The sequence below is a fragment of the Athene cunicularia genome, assembly GCF_003259725.1.
Source record: "Athene cunicularia isolate RWA chromosome 2 unlocalized genomic scaffold, athCun1 chr2_part1, whole genome shotgun sequence".
NCBI classification, from domain to species: Eukaryota; Metazoa; Chordata; class Aves; order Strigiformes; family Strigidae; genus Athene; species Athene cunicularia.
The window spans coordinates 43,979,840-43,996,444 of NW_020799095.1; positions in this window are offsets into that span (position 1 = coordinate 43,979,840).

The window sequence follows — 16,605 nt, forward strand, 5'->3', positions numbered from 1 at the left end:
TCCTTTGTGTTCTGAGCTCTAATAACCTTACCATGGTCTCATTTCTACCAGGGTCCATGAAACACTTGTTATATTTATTTTCATTACTTCCATTCTTTCTCTTTTGCGATGAAGCATTAGTTCAATCTTTAAGGAAAGAGTAGATTGCTTTTGGTTTTGTTTTTTTGTTTTTTTTTTTACCTTGATGGGCTGTATACTTTTATGTCTTTGGTTTATCTCCTGTGTTTCAGATTGTTTCTTTTACCTTGTGGAATACTGTTAGAAGTCTCTGTACAAAAGCAAAAGCTGTGGTTGCTATAGCAATAACCAATCTGATGAAGCTGTGACCTAAATCATGACTGAGAAAAATAGTACCTCTTCTATATCACTGCGGTTACTGCTTCCTTGGATTATGCTACTGTTATGCAGGATTTATTACCTAAAATGAACTCTTTGGCTCCAGGATACAAGAAAAAACAAAGTGATACTTCTATACCTATAGAGTTGGGCAGGGACATGAGCTTAAATCTGATTAAATTTATAGGTGAAAAGGAATTCTGCTTTTGGTAGCACATGTGTAGCTAGACTTTGGTGCAGCACAATCTTTTTCTTGAAAATCCAGAGAGCTTTGACTGCTGGAAGATACTTAAATCAACATAATATAAAACTCTGATTTATTGAGCATTACAGAACCAGCAACTTGCCCGGCTTCCCAAAGTCTTTGCTTCTGCCATGATGTATAGTCATCGAGTAGGAAAGGAGGGAAACATTCTCGAAGAGTGGTTGCTTCCTTGCTTGTCAAAAATCTGGTGAGGAAATTGGTGCAGGTATCCAAAAACCATTAGCTAAAGTACAAATTTGGTGGTTCTTATTTAGCTGTGACAATCAATGAACCCCTCGCCAGCAGGAGCTACATATGAGCTCATTTCTGCACCTGCCTTACTTTCACAAGCAACAAGACTGTAGCATGGAAACTAATATTATGAAGGATGGGATGCAGTGGGATTTGTCCTATTGTGTTTCTGAAAATTAGGCTTTGAATCTATGCTTATCATCTAGGCTTCCTCTGTAGTCTCCTGAGATAGGCATCTGGGATAGATGGAGTGAAAATTTAGATCATGTCTATGTGTCTGTGGACTACAGAGGGAGCTTTGTCAGCTTGCTTAGAGTAAACACCTGACTTTTAGATGGCTGCAGTTATATGACCTGAACTTCATTTGTATTAAAGGTGTTATGTAGCAACTCTGGTATGGATAATCATTGCTGCTATAACAACATGGTGGGAATGAATTGGTCAGGTCTTCATCTTTAACAGAAATAGCTTGCCCTGACCTCCACAAGAATTGAGAATAAGAACTGACTGAGCTGCAGGAAGGTGGGAGTAGAAGCAATATTGAAATTACTTATATTGGGGAGAATGGGGAGTGGGAAGTTGGCAGAGTCAACTAAATCAGATACGCTGGAACAGCAGACGCAGGTTGGCAATTGTGACTGCATTTAGCCTGACAAGTAGCTAGCTAAGAGGTACTTGTGCTGTTATTACCCTCCCTGCTAGTCCCTCACCCATCCTTCTGCTATAAACCCAGGTGGATAAATCCTAAGAATCAAGAGACTATTAAATGTTTTTGATGATGCTCTTTGGGAAATCAAAGTTGCTGTCTTTGCTGTCAGAGATTTGGACTGGAGATGCACAAGCAGTGAAGAAGCCTGGCTGCTGAACTATTTGGAGAGATCTAAAATTACCCATTTCTTATGGCCACCTGGTCTCTTCAACATCTGCTGCGTGCTTGGCTCGGAGACTGCCTGCTTTCTGAAATCACACCACACATGACATAATGTGTCAGAAGTAGTGTGACACAGCAGTGACATTTAAAGGGACATGAGCTGAGATGTCAGCTCTTCTAGAATGCATGCTCTAGAGCTTTCCCAATTTCAGTTGGTTACAAAATACACATTAGATCCTTTGCAACCATTTTGAGTTGTCTTGGGGTAGATGACCACAGAAAATCCTTCGTTTTATGAGTAGTCAGGTAGAATCAGGAGTCACTTGTAATGCAAGGACTTATGAATCCCTTTAATTTTGCAAAAGCTCTTTCACCTCCTCAGCACTCATGTCTGATTGATGGTTGTGCATTTATGAACTGGAAATTATGTGTTATTGGCCGATGTGCGATATGATAAAATATTACAGTGAGGAGACTTAATATTTCACAGTTAAAAAAAGTGAAAACTGACTCTTGCTGGAAATAACACCTACGTCCAACCCTAACTGAGAACCATAATCCAAGTGACAAAATAAAAAAGGTCAGGGGTGGAGTACCATTAAGGCTGGACTGCAGGAGCAATACTAATGCCAAAATATTCAGCTACTCCAGGAGCTGGTTGTGGCACTGCAGTCTTCTGGTGCCTTTTGACTGCTTCTTCAAGAGTTCTTTTCAAGCAGATCCTCCCCATAATCCTTTGCTTAGCTTCTACTATTTTACTTTATATGTACCCCACTCTCTGCTCTCTACCTTGTAATAGGTCAAGCACTTTTTGCCTTCAACAGCCTCTTGTTCAATCTGTGAGAAAGGACAAAAATTTTCCATATCTGTGTCACAGGAAAAAGACTGGAGACATCAGGGACATCAGCAGTATCTTAGGTCCCTGGAAAAAACAGGGAATTTGTTGTGAGGATTGTCCATTTGATCCTTGGGAGTATGTTTTTGTTAAAGCTGGATCTGTTTCATGAGTCCCTGAGGAGAGGGATTTTCTGGTAGTAAACCCTGCCCAGTAGCCTTTTTAAAAATAGCTTCAGCTTCCATCTGGGACCCCTGTTCAGCTTAAATTGGCTACACATAGCCATTTCAAACCACCAACTGGCCTTCCCTTTGATTCCTTCTGGCACTGCTTCTTTCTGCTCCTTTGCAAAGACATTCTTTTAAAAGTATTCTGTAGTATTTTAAAGTATTAAATACTTTTAAAGTATTTTAAACTATTCTTTATGCCAAAGTCTACTCTGATGGCATTTGGAGGGAGCCTAAGACTACAAATCCTCACAGGTTTTCTAATCCGTATGCTTTGTTTCTAGTGCATTCATATTCTCCCTTCCTAGACCAGAGATTCACCTGGTCTTGTGTTCACAGTCCCCTTTGGGGATCCTTAATAGTCAAACATTCATATGCATGAATATAGAATAAGATGTCTTCTTCCAAGAACTGGGACTCTCCATTTTTATCCATTGTTTGTTAGAAACAGAATTTCCTTCATTGCTCAACCTCTTTCTTTATATTGTGGCTGCAATACGCCATTTCAGAAGTGTCATCACCTTTATCTTTTTACATTCTGATGTAGTCTGTAATCAACACTAGCTTCAGCGACTCTCATTACTAGCTCTTGAAGTGATTCTTCAGACTCAGCAAGAACAACATCATCATCAGATTACAGCATCTGCTTCCTCCAATTTCAGCCTTGCCACTGTAGCCAACAACAACGACGCACATTTGCATTTCAGTGCACAGACAGAGCTGATGCTGTGCCACCCTGCAGCCCTGCTGGACTTTCTTCCTGCCCATCAACCACTGTGCAGTGTCCTTTGTTGAGTCTTTGCACTTGTGTCTGGTCACGTACAGCACAATAAATTATATAGATGTATAAGAAAGTCCCCACAGATATTAAGAGACCTGCTGTAGCATCAACTGTTTCTTTCTGTTCTATAGCACAAGTCCTTTTGCATTATTTTTTTTTGTGATGTTGCATTCTTTTTTTTCCCAACATTATTTTAAAAGCTGATTTACATCATTGTCATGAGTAAACTAGCCTGCTTTTTGTTCTTTCTGTGCTCAATTTTGCTTTCATATTTTTCAGTCCCTTTCTCCAAACACTAAGCCCATTTTTCCTTCACGTGTTTGAATAGCAAGTGGAATTATTTGGCAATGTGCACATCCTCTCAGACTCCCCTTCTATGAGCACAGAATGAGTTTAGCGTCTCTCATTAAGTCCCATAGCCGCTGCCCTGTTTTTCTACAGAATTTTGCAGATCTTACGGGAAATCTTGATACCAATCTAGCATTAGAGTGTTCTCTTCAGGTACACAAAGGCAGGCATGAGAATATTTGAATCATGTAATGATGACTATGTGAGTTAAGGACCCCTCTGTCTTCCTGAAAGAATCATTCAGACACAAGATAAAAGGTTCTGATGCTGAAATCATATTCTGATACATGAAGAGACTTAATCTGGCCTTTTTGTTTGTTTGTTTGATAATAACATATGCGCTGTTTTAATTTCCTTTATCTCTGCAGCACTAAACTGGAAGGAACCTTTATAAAACAGTCAATAGGATTTACAAGCCTTGAATGCAGGGTCCAGTGCAGAGCCTGAGATGTCCTGCTGCCACTCTCAGCATGTGCATTCCAGCTTTGTGGTGTCTTTCAGTGGCAGCTATTCCTCCTACAGGTAAATGGAGTCACCTGAGATTCATAGGTGGCTAGATAGGATGCTATGCACATCCCTCCCTTGTTGCACCATTATGCAGAAACTTGTGGTTTTTAATGATGTTGGCCAGAAGGGTTCCTTAGTCTGAAGCAAATGAGCTAAAATTCTCTTTTGTATGTGTATGGAGAGCCTAGGAAAATACCCAGTTAGCCCACTTTCACTGATCTGGAAAAAAAAAAAAAAACCACCAAAACATTTAAAGGCCAAATCTGAGAGCCTCAGTGCTTACTCAGATTTAGATACATCCTCTGAGTGTCTTCTGTGAGGCAGATGAAGAGCTCCAAAGCAGCTTCAGTAAGTTAAAAAACTCAGGACAACATGGAAGTGGTTGCATTGGTTCTTCATTCTGATATTTATGAACAAGCAGAACAGGAATATCATTATTCTTTGCAAACAGAGCTTTAGACTGTCTCCGAGGCTGCCAAAGGAATCAGTACAGGCTGTTTCATATCTAGCTACTCAGTCACTGAAGACCTTTTCTTGTAGAAATTAAGTGGTTCAACTTCTCAGGTGGGGAGCCCACTAGGAGCACCCAGTCTTATTTCTCGTGCAATGCAGGCTGCTGATTTTTGACAGAGGTTCATTTTCAAATTTCTTTTATTCTTTTTAAACCACTTCATTTTGTATTGAGGCACTGAAAAATCTAAGCCTCACTGAGTATTTCTACTAATTTGACTGAGTTTTGACGTTTTGGTTTTGTTTCCAGATTTTACATTTACAGCTTCCATTATAGTGAAATTCTTTCTTATCAGTTGAGGTCTTGTAAAACCAAAATACTAAAGTAATTTTTTTATAATTAGACAACAAATGTTTTTGCTTTTTGCATCTTTACATGCCCAGACAAATTATGAGCAAAGTTAAGTCATCCTGCTATAAACTCCCAGGAAAAAATAAAAAAAGGGAAAAACTCAGAGGACAGGTAACTAAGCTCTAGCTTTTTACCTTTCTTAGCAAGTTTTTATCCAGCATTATTAAAGTGCTTCCAAGTGCAGCCGCGGTTCATTCCCAGCAGTAAACTGTGCTAGAGGCACATCAGTACAAGTGTTAATAAAGTATTAATAAATCCTCTCTATGTGGGAGTAATATTGCAGGGTAGGCATTGATAGAGAGTGTTAGGTCACCTCCAAGGGCTGGCTGGGATCCATGTGCTCACCTGTCATCTCTGGATGATAGCTAAGATATACGTACCAAAATTTAACATAGAGGCTTTAACACTTCTTAACATACTTCTTAACATAAGCAGCAATTCTTTATACATTATTTCAGATATTCATATGCAAGCATCATCTTTTTTTACATTTGTAACAAGCACATTTACCCATCAGAAAATATTCTAAATAAATAAATAAAATAATTTAAAAAACCACAGAGAAACAGAAAAGATAAGTAAGGCAGGCAGATGACCAAAGGGAGAAATTTTCATACAGAGCAACATGTAGAAAAAGAATTTTACTATACTGTGAGGACACCTGAGGATTTTGGCCTCCAGTCTATTTTCTGATACTCTGTTACTCTAAGGCCCATGCCTGAGTGCAATATCCAAAAAAACCCTCAAGCTTCCATTGTCTGTATTTGCCATCAAAAGAAATATTAGAGAGATTTTTGCAAGATTAAGTTACTGCCAGGGATCTGAATGAGGTTTAAATAAGCAACCTGAAAGAAAATATAACTATAAATATCTATTATTTACCCATCTATCTAACAATATCTGGCTTATTAGAAAATGACCTTGGGGTTTGTTACTAACCATTGTTATAGGGTATATTATAGGGTGTATTATAGAAGAACATTACACGAGTAAATTCATTAACCCCCCCCCAAAAAAAACAACAAAAAACCCCACAGATGTCTACAACAGCTTAACAGAGAGTGACAAGAACAGGGGAGGGTGATATCCACATGTGGAGGCAAATGATGGTGCAAGGTGACAAAGAAAGATGGCTTGTTTGTATTGGGTTAATAGCAGCAAATTTTCAGTGATCTGTTGGTCATGTTCAGAACCTTAAAATTTCTCTCTGAAATATACTGCACTTGCTTTTCCATGCTCTGCCTCTAGGTTCATCTGACACAGGATTAGAGGGATGAAACAGAAAACTGACCACCTTTTATACACATTTGCAAGTGAAGAATGGGGTGTCAAGAAGGGAAAGAACAGCCATGGTCTTAAAGCCAAATGTAAAGGATAAAACTAATGAATTAGAAATTCTTTTGATTTAGAGCCCAACAAGAAATGTACATCTGTAAAGTCTTTGTTAGCTCATATCAATATTTCATTTTGCCAGTTAAGGAGAATTTAAATTCAATGTATTTTTAGAATAAAACGTAGTGATATAGAGTTGGGCAGAAAGTTTGAAAATTTAAATTTGTATACCACTTTGCTAGACAGAATTCTAGTTAAGGGCAGGGTACATGGAAGTGTGTAAAAGCAATTAAACATGAGGTTGTCAGTAGGCAGAGAATTAGAGAAATCTTTGCGTGACAGCGACAAGAAGAGGAGGTCATTAAGGCACATGCTATTTATTTTAATATTGTTCATGATCTGTATTGTACTAAATTTATAAATAGGCTAAGTGTGAGTGACCCAGAACAGTTTGGCTTCTGTCCTAGCTGGATTTAATCGCAGTTCACGTTGTCCTCCTTCCTACTCATTTTCTGCCTTCAGCAGCAGCACTGCCAACATCTGAGATTTCTCGCCTGAGGCTTGCATCAAAACTTTTGCTTCAACATTTAACATTCAGCTTCTGGAGTCATGTGTTTTTCATGACGTGGGGGTTTTTTGGGGTGTTTAAGTAGCACCTTGTTTTGCCAGAATATCCTCACAGCTGTATTTCATGCCAATAAGCATATACGAAGTGGTACTGATATAACTATCCTGGGATAGTAACTCCATTACAAGAGAGTGTTTGGGCTGCTTTTTGGAAGCAAGTTAAATTATAACTTTGCCTAAGCTACATCAGCTAGGTCCCAGTGTGAATGGCCAGTTAGAATAAAGGGTTATACTGATCTAACAATATCTTTTTAAATTCATATGTTACGTTATGCCAAAAAATAATCCCGTGTAGGCAAGACCTACATTTTTAGTCCTTAGGGCTGTGGAGAAAACATGGCTCAAGTGTATTGAAAAGGCTTAGATACCAGAAGGCAAATAAAAATAACCCCAGTTGTAGCATTATTATTTTTCCCAATTTCATTATTTTTGTGTCAGTCTCAAGGTTTTGGGGGTCTGAACTCCAGAATCATGAACCCTCTGGGACAGCAGAAGTATTGACTATAATTAGATGATATAATCTTTGGGATGGGGACTCTGACTACTTATGTGTTCATAACAGAACTCAGCACCAGAAGCTGCTAACCCAGTACAAGCTTTTGCATCCTACCACAGTGCAAAGAAAGAATTCATATTAATACAACACACCCATCCTACTTCTAGGTGCACATCTGCTACATGCTGTCAATCCCTGTCCATCTCCCCTATTCAAACTAGAGTTACATCCTCCCACAGTTTGTCTCTATTTTGATAGAAGTCCTTACCTTGACTTTTTATGACCCTGTGTCACCTTTAGCTCTTTTGGCCACACACTGTATGTATTTTTCTGTGAGCCCGAGCAATGTACAGATGCTTTAACAGGTGTATTTATACATACAATGCACTGTGGGCTTGCTTAGAAAACTACAAGAGAAGATTAATCATTCTAACTCTTCTGCAAGGAAAAGGGCAAAAACCCAACTCTTGCTGCCTGCCTAAATTTATCTTTTGTTATTTGCTATAGGATGAGTATTACCACTGTGCAGATGGTTCACATAAAACCCTGCACATTACTGAAATCAGAGTTAACAATCTGCATGGGGCTTTAAAGCTGTGTATGATCTAGTCCATGTCCCATGTTTCTGTAGTAAGGAATTATTATATTGCTTAAACGTAAGGAGCTGGCTACTTTTTCCCAGTACTCTACAAATACACCAAAAGATAAAGGTACAGAGTTTGCTGGAGCTGTTATGGTGCAACTCACTCTTTTATGACACATCTTATGAAGCAGTATTTCCTACTACGATTTCCAATCATGTTTGATGCCACATATCTCTCTTCTTGTAAGAAATGCATATGGACATTCCTAGGAGCCACATATTTTGTTTCAGGAACACTTCTTTAGAGAACATAGAGGACAAAGTACACAATCACCCTTATGACCCTGGAGAAAAACCTGCCAGGTTGCTGGGCCAAAGGAACTTTCATCTCTAAGTGCTCTGCACTTGTATGTAAAATTCTTCTGTAAGTAAGTACCAAAGACATACTCAAAAACTACTCCCTCTCTAAACAGAGATGTTTCACAGCATTTGTCAAATGGAGAAATTACTGGTTTGAACCTATTTCAGCATGTTTTTGGTAGACAGATTGAGCAAAATTTTATCCCTTTTCATGAGTTAGTAAAACAAATATTAAATGTACAATGTTTATTGCAGTACTTCTATCAACATATAATCTGTTTTCAATTCAATCTAGTAAGAATCTTTCAACCTCTTATTTTTATGATATACTCTTTGCAAACATTAAAGTGTGCAAAACTATCAATGCAGGTGTTTGTTTCAGTATTACAATTTTATTTTATTACTGATCCCAGTAATTCAAGTGTGTTTAGGAAACTTCAAAACCATGTATTTTGTGCCAGACTGAGTGGGCATAGTTAGTATAAAGAACATTATGAACTGAATTAAAGCTTTGATGAACTCAACACCTTTATCTCTTCCCAAACTCCCTTGTTGTTCATCTATACTGAGAATCAGCACAGCATTTTATTTCAAAGACCTCACTTTTAAAGTAGCCCCTCAATAAAGTTTATGGAAAAGGACCAAAACACAGTTCATTAAAGAACAAATGCAGGCGAGGCCATATGCAGAAGTTTTCCACAACACTGGATTATCAGTAATAATGCATTTTTTCCCTAGCACCACGTAAAAAAAAGTCTTATGTGTCACACTTTATAATTGCTGTCTTCATAGTGACTGGGGAGGGTAGAGCGTTGTGTTTTGGTGTGAAGGATTTCTTCAGCAGTAATAGAAGGTGATATTAAAATGTCATGGCAGTCATTTAAATAGTTGTTTTCTAGGAAATAAATGATTTTTGGAGTCCATAGTCCTTAGCTGTTGATAATAACTGAGCTTGTTCTGTCGATGAACAAGTTAAAATGGCATTTTGACAATAACTCTCTATTATCAACCAACATTTGCCTTCTGTTCACTTCGTGCAATTATCACAATCTTTGTATTTTAATAATCTATTCTGGGGGCTCAGCAAAGATGATACCAGAAGGCCAAGCTTCAAAGACTAAGAAATACTGTTTCCCTCTTCAGGAGCAATAACTCTTGCAGTTCAACTAGCTCTGGCAATGTGCTTTCCTTGGGAGTAATTTAACACCAGCATCTCAGGTGCCTGATCCCAAGCACCACGGACCAGATCCTGTGCTAGCAGGTGCACAAGTCCAGCAATGGAAGAAACTACATATTCTCTTCAGTCTGAGCCTTGTACAGGGCAGCCTGTGAATCACAATGGTCAATAAACCTGGTGATACACCCACTATTTTCGCAGTTGGAGAGTGTGTGTGTGTGCGTGCGTGCATGTGTGTGTAATTCAAGCTATATTACGGTAACTATAGATCTCTCACACTAATACCAGGAAAGTAGGATGTGTTCCCACTTCTGTGAGATGCCAACCAGCTCAAAGGAAGTGTAGCTGAAAGAGAGAGTCTGACCCATAAACCAGACACAGGAAAAGGATAAAAGAAGGATCAGAGAGGTGTGGAAGGACCGGAGACCCCAGAAAACCTGACGGGCTGTGAGAAAATTCCTAACTCCTCATGGACGTGTTTACACAAGTACAAGGAGGAGCAGTGAGAAGCACTTGCTGGTGCTTACCCTGACCCACTGAAGACCTGGAGAGGTCACTCTCCAACTGCTGCATGACAGCATGGCATATCTGTCTGGGGAGCTTTGGCTTTAGTGACTATCAGAAACTCCAAGAGCGCTTTGATATCTCTTCTTATGAATAGATGATGCTCATCATGTTCTTAATGCCAGCACATTCCCTGGGGCAATGGTCCAAGTGCTGGGGTTTTGTGTGCCAAAATGAGGAAAGTTAATTCAACACCCTTGATAGCAACAATAGTACTTTATGCTTTTGATCTTCAAAGCACTTTAAAAACATTAGCTAATTAATTAATCCTTACAATACTCCTCTGCTATTATCCCCATTTAGCAGATGGGGAAATTGAGTCAGAGAACTTAAATGACTTGCCCAGGGCTATGTAGGAGTTGGCACGAGAGTTGTGATGGGGAATTCCTGACTCCTCCTTTCAAATCTCCAAACCAGCTGTAGTTGCTGCTGCAGACCTGAGACTGCCATAACTACAGATGCTGGACTGAGCAGCTGGACAGGAGCACTTACACTGGCGTGCACTTTGCCCATCAGACATGGACAAGTCGAAGTCTCACCTATAGACTCGCAGTGTGGTGCCAACCTCAGAGGTTGTTGTGCTTTATGAACATTTTCGTGTGCTCCCCTATCTACAAACTTCTGGAAAGGAGCTGACTCATGTCCAGCCAGCCTGGCCCCTAGCTTGCATCTGTTTGTAAATAGTCACAGTCACCCCTTGCATGAGGGTTTCTCAAAGATGCTTGTCTCTGTACTAGATAGTGAAACACTAATCCTGCTACACAGTCAGAAGACTGGGAGATGGAGACAGAGGTCGGGAGAGCTGAATAGAAGCCTTTAAATCTTTGTTTGACAAAATTCCCATATGAGGAATGAACTGAGAAGTGACAAATCATTAGGAGTGTGGGCAGTGTGCTGAGGAAATAACCAAAGCTCTTCACTTCTGCTCATCCAGCTAGTTCTGTATCTGATAGAGTACTGAGGTGGTAATTTCCTCTACTGCTTAGGGATAGGGTTGCTCAAGATCTATTACAAAATCAGGATAATAACTTCATATCAAAGGAACCATCTTCCTGTTTTAGCTCCAGGTAATCTAGAAAACGATTTAATTCTACTAGATAACAAGTATGCGTTTGTCAAAGTAGCTCATGAAAAGTAATTGTCATTTGCAGTGCACATTATGCAGTGGGTTACAGCATTGGCTACCATCACACAGCTGCACAAAAATGTGCTGTAGAATCAAATAAAGTAAAAAAGTGAATAAGAAGAATCATTCAATTCTACATGATTGTGAGAAATATTTTCAAGCAGAATTATGCTAAGATACTGTTAGAAAGGTACTAATTCTCAAAAGCATGGAAAGGATATCTGAGTTAAAAAAGACAGTAAAGCCAAAATATCCTCCCAAAATTGAGGGAAATTAGGACAGAATCATAATGGCTGAGGTTGGAAGGCATCTCTGGAGCTCATCTAGTTCAGCTTCCCTGGAGTTCATCCAGTTCTACTTACCTGCTCAGTGCAGGGTTATCTAATGCAGGTTGCTCAGGGCTGTGTCGAGTCGGGTTTTGAGTATCTCCAGGCATGGAGGCTCCACAACCTCTCCGGGTAGCCCCATTCCAGTGTTTGACCACCCTCACAGTAATAAAAAAAATTTCATATGTTTCAATGAAATTGCCCGTATTTCAGTTTGTGCCCATTGCCTCTTGTTCTGTCCCTGGACACCACTAAGGAAAGCCTGGATCCACCTTCTTTAGTCCCCATCAGGTATTTATACATACTGATAAGATCCTCCTTGAGCCTTCTCCTCCACAGGCTAAACAGCCCCAGTCCTTGCCGCTTCCCATTGCATGACAGATACTCCAAAACCTTCATCATCTTTGTGGTCGTGCACTGGAACACTCCAGTATGTCCATGTCTCTTGCACTGGGGAGCCCTGCACTGGATCCAGCATTCCAGATGTACCTCACCAGTGCTGTGTAGCAGGAAAGGATGACCTCCCTTGACTGGCTGGTAAGGCTCTTTCTAGTGCAACCCAGGATGCTGTTGGGCTTCTTTGCAACAAGGTCACATTGCTGGCTCACCAGAACCCTGAGGTCCTTTTCTGCAAAGCTGCTTTACAGCTGATAGGCCTCCAGTCTGTGCTGGTGTATGGGGTTGTTCCTCCCCAGGGGCTGTACTTGGAATTTGCCTTTGTTGATATTTATGAGGTTCCTGTCAGCCCATTTCTCCAGCCCATTCATGTTCCTCTGAATGGCATCACTGATGTCTGGTGCATCAGCCACTCCTCTCAGTTTGGTAACATCTGCAAACTTGCTGAGTGTGTACTCTAGCCCATTGTCCAGGTCATTAATGGAGATGTGAAACCATATTGGCCCCAGAATCAACTCCTGGGACACACAACCAGCAGCTGACTTCCAGCTGAACTTCATGCCACTGATCATACCGCTCTGAAGCCATCAGGTCAGCCAGTCAGTTGTCAATCCACTGCACTAGTCTTTTCAGCATAAAGGGTTATCAGGTTGTTCAGGTGCAATTTCCCCTTCACAAATCCATTTATTGAGTTGGATGTTCTATTGTCTACCACCCATGAGTTCAAAATGTGCTAACCATGGAAAAAAAGAAGACAAGATGAAAGCAAGCAGATACTTCTATTCTATTCTATTCTATTCTATTCTATTCTATTCTATTCTATTCTATTCTATTCTATTCTATTCTATTCTATTCTATTCTATTATTCTATTCTATTCTATTCTATTCTATTCTACTTTTTGCTGCCATATATAAATTTAAAACTGCTTAGTCTGTCCTATAGCTTGACCTGACTGTCTGCTGAGAACACCTCTCCCATGGAGAGGAGATTTCCCAGATCATGCAGAATCAGTGTCCCAGCACCTATGCTCACAAAACATACGAGATGTTTTGAGTAGGCTGAATCTTAATTGGGCTCTTTGCTTTCTGATGCTTTCTACTACTTGGCACAGGAAAGAAATGCCCCCAGGCTAATACCACTTATGTGAAAGACACTGCAAAACCAGAAACCAGACCATGTAGCCAAGGTGACACAATGATCCCCTCACTTGCAGGGTTGATCAGTGATTATCAACTGTGCATGAGAATATCCAGAGCTGTGAATAACACCAGACATTTCTGTATGTCTATAAGGACGCGTTTCCCAGAATTCAAAAAGGGAGAAAGTGAGATTCCTCTTGGGGGTGCACAGCAAGGTAGCAGGAGGCAATGAACCCATGTCGTAATAAGGGAAATTCTGGCTAGATAGTAGGAAAAATATACTTACAGTGAGGGCAGTCAAACATTAGAAGATGGTCCATGGAAGTTATGGGATCTCCAGTTCTGGAAATAATCACAGCTCTACTGGACCAGGTCCTGAGCAACCTAATCTATTTGGATTTACTTTAAGGAGGAGATTTGATTATATAATTTACAAAAATCCCTTCAAACCTTAACTGTTCTTTGAGTCTGTGAAATCTAAGTTAGCATTAGGACTCCACCCAATGTTGGGGTAGGAATGGAGTACAATCAGGGACATAGTTCTAATCTGCTAATATTTCCCAGCCTAAAGGGAAGGGAAATCATACTCTATAATTTCACAAAAGATATTCAGGCCAAATCCAGAATAAATGCATAGAAATTGTGGCTATTCCTTATATTACCATAACAATGGTTTGGCTGGTTTAGTAATTAAACTACTTCCACTGAATAGTTACTTATGGCATCACAGAATTGGAAGATTTACTTGATACTAAATAATTGCAACAAATCCAAATGTACTGGGAGGCATATAGTACAAGGGAAGTTAAGAGCTTTGCAAGTGATATGAAGTGTGCCCATTATGAAGAGCTTTCTGTATAGAATTTGTAATGGTATATTCATGTTAAAAGGAGTTCAGTATGTTTTTAGTGGAAAAAATAGCTCCTGGTACAGATAAAAATAAATTGGCCTGGGATTTTCCTTTGTTAGAAATTAAAGTATCTCACAAAATTATTAATAGCTATGTGTCTTAATGGTGCTAGTGGATTTTTCTATGGACATGTAGTGTGGTAGAGGGTTCTGATATTTCTCCTTCAACATTCTGACAAGGAAACAATAGCTTCTTTGCTATTTATTGTTTTAGAAAGAAAGAGTAATGCTCAGCTGTTTAACCTCAGAGGTGTCTGATGGCACTTTCTGAAATCAGCACTGACAGTTCAAGGATGAAAGGTATGCTGTATGTTCTAGTTACTCAAGGGTTAAAGAAGGTCCCATAAATAAATTATGGATGCATTTTTAGAGCACTTTGCTAAGAACAAGAATGGCAGAAAGTATCACAAGGCTGTCAAATCAGATTAAAGCCCATGTGCTCTGAGTAATCTGTGGGGAAAACTAACAAACTGTATGTTTGTCACGTATTAAAGATATTTTCTTAAAAAGCTGATTGGCTGAATGAACATAGCCACCCTTGCTTTTTCCACATCTCTCACAGTTTCTCTCTTATGCTTAGTTTTAAGTGTAAGTTACAAAATAATTACAGCTAACTTACAGCTAGCAACATATCCCAGGTGAGTGAAGACTCCATGAAGATTAGAGATGTGGAATCAAGTGTGCCTACTGATGCATATGTGTGGAGAAACTCATAGTATGTATATAAATTTTCCTAGCGAGGTTTTGTAAACACAGTCACTTGGGTGCCTTGAAAACTTAACTTCACAACTGCTATTTCATAGCACATAGATGGAAGGTTTATTTTTGATCTTCTCATACCAGAATTGGAGGAGTTTACATACATCCCTCAGAAGGACAGAACCACTATTACAGCAGTTTGCAAACTGCTTGTTGTCCTAAAGATCTAGAATTTGAATCCTACAAAAAAAGATAAAGGAGTGATTTCAGAACATGATCCTGTTAAGTAATTGTGCCAAGAGGGATGCAATGATCCTAGTAGAAAGGATAAGCACTAGCTTGGAATGTCTACAACTGTCCTGTCTTTTAGACTGGATGCATGTTCTGGCTGTCACTGGTCTGCCTGTTGCACTAATACCCTGGTGAACACCTTTGCATCCTCTCTGCCTTGTTTTCCATGGGAATAAAGCCAGCATATGGACTAAAAATATCAATGGTGTGGATTGGCCAGGCTTTTGTTCGGGAAATAAAATGCTTAGGGATACCACAGGCTGCCTGAGCCCAGCTGTGTACATGCAGACAATAGACATAACAACCTGTATCTGTCTTCAACCACCCAACAGAACAATTAATTTTTTGATGCATCAGTTTTAGGGATGAGACATCTGCATTAGACCATAAATCTATGTTTCAGTCTCGAATGTTACTGGAGTCAGCAGGACTCAGAAACAACTCAAAGTAAAAAAAAGACTTTGATTTGATAGATGAAAAAGCTTAGCAGAAGAAGGGCCAAAAGGAATAACTGAAACCCTCTCATTGCATGACACCTTATGATATGGCCCTTTGTAAGATCTATATTGTATTAAACACCTGAGGCAGAACCTAAGCAGCTAATTAAATGCCTTGAAATTAGAGTGAGATGCATATGATGCTCTTAGATCAAGAGTAAGAAAAGGATGTTCAAGTCAGCCTTGAATTGTCTCTCTATTGGACTATAGTGGAGATATACGTGAGATTTGCACCAGATCCCAAAGCTTTTTCATGCCCTTGTCTTCCTAGGCGTGTCTGGATAGACACATCTCTCCAGCTGCCTGACAGAAGTCCAAAATACTGATTATCATGAGGGAAAGTCCAGACAGAAGTGTACCAGCAAGTACGGTAAAGCCCAGGAAATTTTATAGCCAAGATGATATGATACTGTGTTTGTATTTGGAGGAGGAGATCTTAGTCTCAGTACTGTCTCACAGGGCTGTTTCTATTTGTGTTATTTTTGTTTGTAAGTTTGCCATAAGTATTTTTAATATAAACTGGCCATTCAGTAATGTCTTTCATTGTTCACTGCAGGGCAGCCCAGCTCCAAAATCCAGCATCTCCTAGTGTGAGTGTAGTTTGTATATCAGAAGATATGTAGTGTCTAAAAAATAAGACATTCACTACAGCTCTATAGTTACTGTATAAATGCTTTATGAGATCTATATATTCTGTAAATTCTATGCTGTGACTTAGTACAATAAAACTATTTATTTTATAAAACACTGTCAAGGTGAGTTTATGTCTGTCTCTCTTTGATAGAATAGTCTTGGTTTTTCAAAAGCCCCCAAAAGATT